The sequence below is a fragment of the Cyprinodon variegatus genome, unplaced genomic scaffold (assembly GCF_000732505.1).
Source record: "Cyprinodon variegatus isolate N-32 unplaced genomic scaffold, C_variegatus-1.0 Scaffold618, whole genome shotgun sequence".
NCBI lineage: Eukaryota > Metazoa > Chordata > Actinopteri > Cyprinodontiformes > Cyprinodontidae > Cyprinodon > Cyprinodon variegatus.
The window spans coordinates 247422-253994 of record NW_015151071.1 but is presented as its reverse complement, the minus strand read 5'-3'; the positions used below and the strand labels follow the sequence as shown (position 1 = coordinate 253994).

Sequence of the window (6573 nt, the reverse complement as noted above, 5' to 3'; positions counted from 1 at the left end):
TTTTAATATATTACTGAAGGCTTTGATTAAAACGTCGGGATTAAACCTCCAGTCCTGATGGTGCAGGGGACCGCATCGTGCAGGTCTGCAACAAAGGGTCCTGACAGTGCAGGTCTGCAGCCAGACCCCCCCTTCACTAATTAGGAAATATTGTTTCTACATCTGTGCAAATTTAGGATAAATGCTTGACTAAATTAAAGGTGCTTGTGTTTACATGCTCACTTCACCCTTCGGCATAAGCAACATTGTATGATTTGGATTTGCTTGTTGAAATGAAGGAAATTATGCTTTTTTTTTTTTTCCATGTTCCTATTGATTTAATAGCTTTCATTTTACTGTCTGCCCTCCTTCTATGCTGGTGTCCTGGTTGCCAGGCAGGAAGAGCAAATGATGCACCTCACTACTCATTAGACCAAGGTCAATATTTAAAAACTGTTTAACTCCTATCTTTTCACAGAATAATTATGTTTATAAAATATGTCGTATAGTTTCATAATAAACCAGGTGATGCTAGAAGTTGCATCTTTTATTAAAACACGGCGAGAGAAGACGTACGTTGAAGATGTTTTATTGGAGCCAGAACAGTTTACCTGCCGGTTCTGCTGCCGTGACACATTTTATCGACTTCTGTTGTCCTGTGAGTGTAAAGACGCGTAGAGCTGCTTCTGTTTTCTGGTTGACCTTCAGAGGGGCCAGAACATCGGCGGCATGTTAAGTGATGATGTGAAGGCGCTGTCAGCTATGATCAACAGACAGTCTCACACACACATACCAGTCAGTCCACAGGCTGAGCCACCAAGCTCTGCTCGAATGGCTGACCTGCTGAGTGGAAGCACGGCGTATCGAGCTGCTGTGACGCTCGCTTCATTAGTGAACATGTGTGATCAGCCCGGCCCCTCGTGGTTCCGGGTCGATATTGTTTCCCTCGCCGAGCAGCTTAATGAGGATCCACGTATCCAGTTAGAGCTGGACGAACCGCTGACTCGGCCCTCTGGTGGTCAGCAGGCGTCATGAGGGGCTTTACCCAAATTTTAATGAAAAAAGGCTTGTTATTGTTGCTGAAAAGCAGCGTAATGTTTAAAACCCTGAACCCTGCTGCCATAAAAAGAAAAGCTCTGACTTTGACCCTTCGGCGCTCTTTGAATCCGTGCTCTCTAAAGAGAAGAAGATGGGAGCACAGCTTAATGGGCTGTCACATCCTTCTCTGCTCAGCTCAGCACACTGACCCACTTTGAGTCTCTGACTTTGCTGCATTTTGCAGCTGTTTTTTTTTTTTTTGCTCTTCCTCCTTTCATCCAGGCAATGCTTAAACCTTAAACGTGTCCCAAACAGCACAGAGAACCAGGAGAGGGCATAGAAAACAGAAACACGCAGGCTTTAGCTGACTGCTCATATCTGCGAGCATGGGCGTTTTTAGTGTTCCCTCTCTCAGAGCGGGCACAGATCCAGACGGGCTGGTAGGTGTGAAACGCGGCGCCGCAGACTGCGACTGGCAGGGCTGTCACATCCTGAATGCTAAACATATCAGATGGCTTCAGTGGAGCCCTGACGGCTCAAGATTTGTTCAGCATCACACAGTCCTGAATGGAGGATCTGAGAGCGAGTTCCTCGGACACATTAGGAGCTTCAGGCAGGAAACATGAAGGTTTCTGGGTGTGATATTGGTGCATGCTTCAGATAAGCGTCTGGGTCTGAATGCCTGACTCTGCCGGGCCATCTGGGAAGCAGTGTGACGGTTGTATTATGGCTACCACGGATTAATAAATGATGAAAATGACTTTGAAAGCTTTGCATCAGAAACAATTGACAGTAAACAACAGTTGGTTCCAAACATGAAGCTGAATGGAAAGTTTCTAAAACATTTTAAGCCTCAGGTGGTCTTCATTTTGCAGAACTTTGCCTGTTTATGGATCACATGTTATTTGTTTGCCACAATCTCATCAAACTGACTTTATCCACTGAGAGACGCCAGTAATGCACACTCCTTCAGTTAAAGGCACCCTTCAATGTGCAAAATTTATATTTAAGAGACAGAAAGCTTGACATAAAGAGCAAAAACAAAGTCTTGCTTTCATAAACATATTCTGCAACAGTTTTAATAACCATCATAAAAAAGAATAAAAGCTTTCCTATAGTTTACAATGAGCTGTTTATAAGTAATGTGAGACACCATGATGCTTCGCCATCTTTGATTCTGGAAGCCAAAAGGCGACACGCTTGCACCGTTTACCTGTATGTGAAGACATGTTGTTAGCAGGAGGATAAAATAAGCAAAGAAAAAGGTAGATCTTTCCTTTTTCTTTTCTATCGAAATAGAAAACCAACCATACTATTTAAACAGCGAGTGGGAAAAGAAAGTAACCAAGAAAAGAAATAATAAGTGGAAGAAAACAAGAAGCAACATTAATTTAGCTTTAGCAGCTGGAGGCAATTAATGACTGAAAATGAATTCACAAAAAATACATTTTTATTGTGTGTTATGCTAGTAACTGGGCAGTGTAATCCAGGACCTGCGCTGTCCTCACAGGAGTTTTTGTTAGCATACACTGTAGTAAAAAGAAAATAATTTGCTCTAAAATATTATAATGGAACTTATTTCACTAATGCATTATGTTGAATGCAAACAAAGTTGAAGTAAATGTTAATGTGGTTTTATTAAATAAAGTTGTTACTCAGAAATTCATAAAATTTCATTCATAAAAGTGCAAAAATTCGCCATGATTATTGCCATTAAAAAATAGGCAATATTTATTTTTTTATATTTTCCAAAAATAAAAGTGTTAAATGGACAGAGGGGAGACTTACTAAAAGAAAAGATGAACTGTAGTCTAAACATTTCCTCTCCTTCTGGCGCATGGCGTTCTGGCATTAACTCGCCCAATGAAACAATTAGTCGTATTTGGCGGTGGTTACGTTCAGACCCTGCCAGCAGGCGGCTGTATTCTCCTTCCAGATACATTTTGCTGACATAAGTTCCTTGGGTTCATAATGTTTTTTTTTGCTGATTTTCAAGAGTGTTAATTGTCCTTTTTTCAGGAAGAATAGATCAAAGTGCTGCTAGTTTCTCATTGTGATTGAATCCCTAGAGCTGCCAGGGTTCTAGCGCTAAACAATATGAATAAAAATAAAGAAGTGTTTTGTTCTCCTCCTCATCCCCTAAAAGGGACACATGGTGCAAGATGTTGACATTGTCACATCGCAGCAGTCGTTATTTTTTGGCCCCGATAGCAATACCCGATACCTGGCTGTGCACTATTGGCCGATATAGATACCATCTGTTTGAAATGGATGTGTGTGTATATATGAAGAACTGCATACTACTTGGATGTAGAATAATCACCATCATGGCTTTGTCAAGCTGCTGCCTACCTTTGTGAAGCAGGAAAAAGACTAAAACAAAGTGAATCCAGTAGAACTTTACCCTGCTTACTACGTTACCCTGCTTTCTAAGTCACCCTGCTTTCTACGTCACCCTGCTTTCTACGTCACCCTGCTTTCTAAGTTGCCCTGCTTTCTACCTTACCCTGCTTTCTATCCTCTGTCAACATGGAAAAGACTGCTGACAGCTGTATGTGTTGATATTGACTTTCCACTAATTAGCATCCCATTTTTCCTGATGTCTTATATCCTCTTTCTTCTTCTGAGTGTTTTATAACCTCCAAAATTGTCTTTTGTTTCTTTGAGTGGTTGAAACCTCTCTCCACGCATTCTGTGTGCATCCTGAGCTGGGAGTCTCCACTAAATATCTTTATGGTTTTCTAACGGGAATCAGGATTATAACTTTGATCATTTTAAAGTTTTCTCCCCAGTGTTGATGCACTAGTTGTTCTGACCACAGAGAGCTTTTATAACCCTGGATGAGGTGCTGGTTGGTTATGTTGATAAGCTACAGCCTCCATTTCACTCGGCGTCTCTTTTCTGACTATTTGCTGCCCTTTGAAAATCAATTTTAGACATATTAACAATCACTATAATTAGATCGTCATGAGGTCCAAGCTCACATTTAGGTAGAAGGTTATAATGGCGTAAATTGCATTCTAACTTCAGCTACTTTAGCAGACTTTTAGTTTGCTATAAAGGAAGGTTGAGGTGAATAGAAGGACAGAGGAAGAGGGTTTATTAAATGGAGGCGGAGAAGACCTGCTTTCTGAGCCTTCAGAGAGGTTGTCGCAGTACCTGGAGTGTGTTGCATGCACAAATATGCTAGCACAAGCATCCTGGGTGTATATAGAAAAAAAGAAAGGCCAGCTAAGTGTGCCTCTCAGCAGCAGGGCCTGTATTTTAGCGTGTGAAGTGCAGTTTATGTTCTTGTGATGTCTTAGAATATGAATAGAGGGAGAAACGGCTCATTCAGGGCACCTGCAATGAGTCACTTTCCGCTTAATGACACATCTCCTTCCTACAAGCCCTAACTTGAATTTCTCCTTATTCTGTGGATCTTCCTCTGGTATTTTCTGCCTCTTCTAGTTCCCAACTTGCCTTATTTAACATGATTATTATGCTAAAACATTCATAGCTCATGTCGGCATTTGGCAGCTTCCCAAATACAAACCAATTCCTTATCTCTGCATGCTTCAGCATCTGACATTCCACGGACTTTGAACCTCAGGAAGCCAAAGACTCAGCCTTGAGGAATTATGTCATCAAAGGGAAAACACTCCTGGCAGGTGTGTTGATGCTAGACGAGGGAGGGAGCTTTATATCAGCAGTGAGGGCTGCTTATCATTGCCTGGAAGTTTGTGATCCTTTTTTTGGGAGCACAAAAGTTATTAGAGTCAGAATCGGTCTATTTTTCTGCCAGACGCGTTTTACATGAAGTCTGTTTTATGACGCCTCCTGTTTCTGTTCTAAAGCCTCTTTATTCACTCCATCTTATGATATTTGTCCATATCTGGTCACTGACAGCTGCTCTGTCTACTTTCAGAAACCTGAATTGTCCCTTTGAGAAGCTGAGGAGCAGCTTTACCTCTATGAATGACGGCTGACAAGCAGAAACCTGCTGTCAGCTGGAGGTTTTATTCTGCTGCAGGCAGAAACGTTGTCACAATGACAGACCTGATGTTATAAATCTTTTTTAGCAGCATTTTCTCACATTTTTTACCCAAGTTGAAATCAGAATTTAGTAAATGAATATCAGCAATAAGCTTGTTTTGGCCAACAAAGCTTGGAAGCTGACTTTGATTATTATAAATGTTGATCCTGTGTTTGATCTGCTTCTGATCTCCTGTTGATGGGGATGAAAAGGAGATCTGAGACTCTGTATGAAGTCTAAAGGCCAGCTTCAGTCTGCTGGCAGGCTGAGCTGTTATCCCTCAGAGTAGGGAGCCACCTGCTGACAGCTTTTGGCCATGTAGGGAGAAAAAACGCACAGGATGAAAGATGGAATGTAGTTAATAAAATATGTGAACAGAAACCTCAGTGTTTGACTAACTCCTACTGGAAACTTACCCTAGTTTTTACTTTTCTCATCAAAGCCAGAGACAGAAGATGACCTAATGCGTAATGCATCCCAGTGTGAGTGCCACTGCAGCATGCTTTTCACTTCACCTGTCAGTAGTCATGGTGTGATGGCTGACGGATGTATGCACTCTGACTTAAAGTGACCAGGCTCGTGTGCAAAGATTGGATAAGTTATCAGGCATTTTTTGGCCTGTCTGCTGCTGCAGCATGCTCCTTTTTGTTTTCTCATAAAACCATCCTGCTTCTCTGTTTTCCGCCTTCAGCTTCTATCTTTGGTGTCTTTATTTTCAAACAGGCTGCAGAAGCAGAGCTGAAAGGAGGACTGGACCCTATAGAGAGGGAAAGCAGAGAATACAGCCCAACAAGCAACTTTCCCTCTGGCAAATATGCGCATCTGACACATATCTGGTCAGTATGGCCTGTTCTTTTTTCATGGAGATGCTTTTAGTATCTGTGTGTTTCTGCCTTTAAGGTGATGTTGGAGTCTGTTTTAATGCTGCAGTAAAAGATGCATTTGTTAGTTTATATAAATACTGATTAAAACAACTCTTAGAGTCCTTACTTTCCTTTTACTTTTGGGGTCCTTTTTTTGTGGCTTTGTGGTTTCAGTTTCAACAAATTCACAAAATATTCCTGAATTATAAGTTATAAATATTTTTCTTAATGTTTTTTTCCACCCGCTTCGGATGTAATCATTTATTAAATGGCTGTTTTTAGCTGTTATCAGTCCCATTAAATGGCTTCAGACTGTTCCTCCTCTACGTCCTAGTAGGTTTTTATTGCTGATAATATGCAGCTTATTGCTGATAATAGCCGCTTTGCCAAATCTAAAACCATAAGTTTCACTTTCTATTTAGATAATTTAAACCTTTTATATACTTTATTTTCAGCCTACCTTCTAAAACAAAACAAAACAAAAAAAATATAATAATAATAATTTATTATTATTATATTTTTCAAGCTTTACATTGAATGAATTCCACATGTTTCAGTCACATAGATTTAATCTGGTGTTAAAAAGCAACTCAGTGGACAGGATATGAGATTTTTTAGGGTTTTCGATTGAATTAATAATCGGATAGCAAAAGGTTTCTTGAAAACAATTACTTTTAA

The 6573-nt window shown here is 40.5% G+C and overlaps 1 protein-coding gene across 7 annotated transcripts in view; it reads left to right on the top strand.

Moving 5' to 3' along the window:
* The window catches only part of ralgps2 (Ral GEF with PH domain and SH3 binding motif 2), a 145419-nt gene that overhangs the window by 31370 nt on the left and 107476 nt on the right, over window positions 1-6573 (top strand). For 6 of the 7 annotated variants that reach the window (XM_015392982.1, XM_015392988.1, XM_015392986.1 and 3 more), the window contains exon 2: window positions 5756-5868. The exons of the other annotated variant lie outside the window; for it this stretch is intronic. The gene's annotated coding sequence lies outside the window, so the exon portion shown is untranslated. The remainder of the gene's footprint in view (window positions 1-5755; window positions 5869-6573) is intronic. 7 annotated transcript variants of the gene reach the window in all.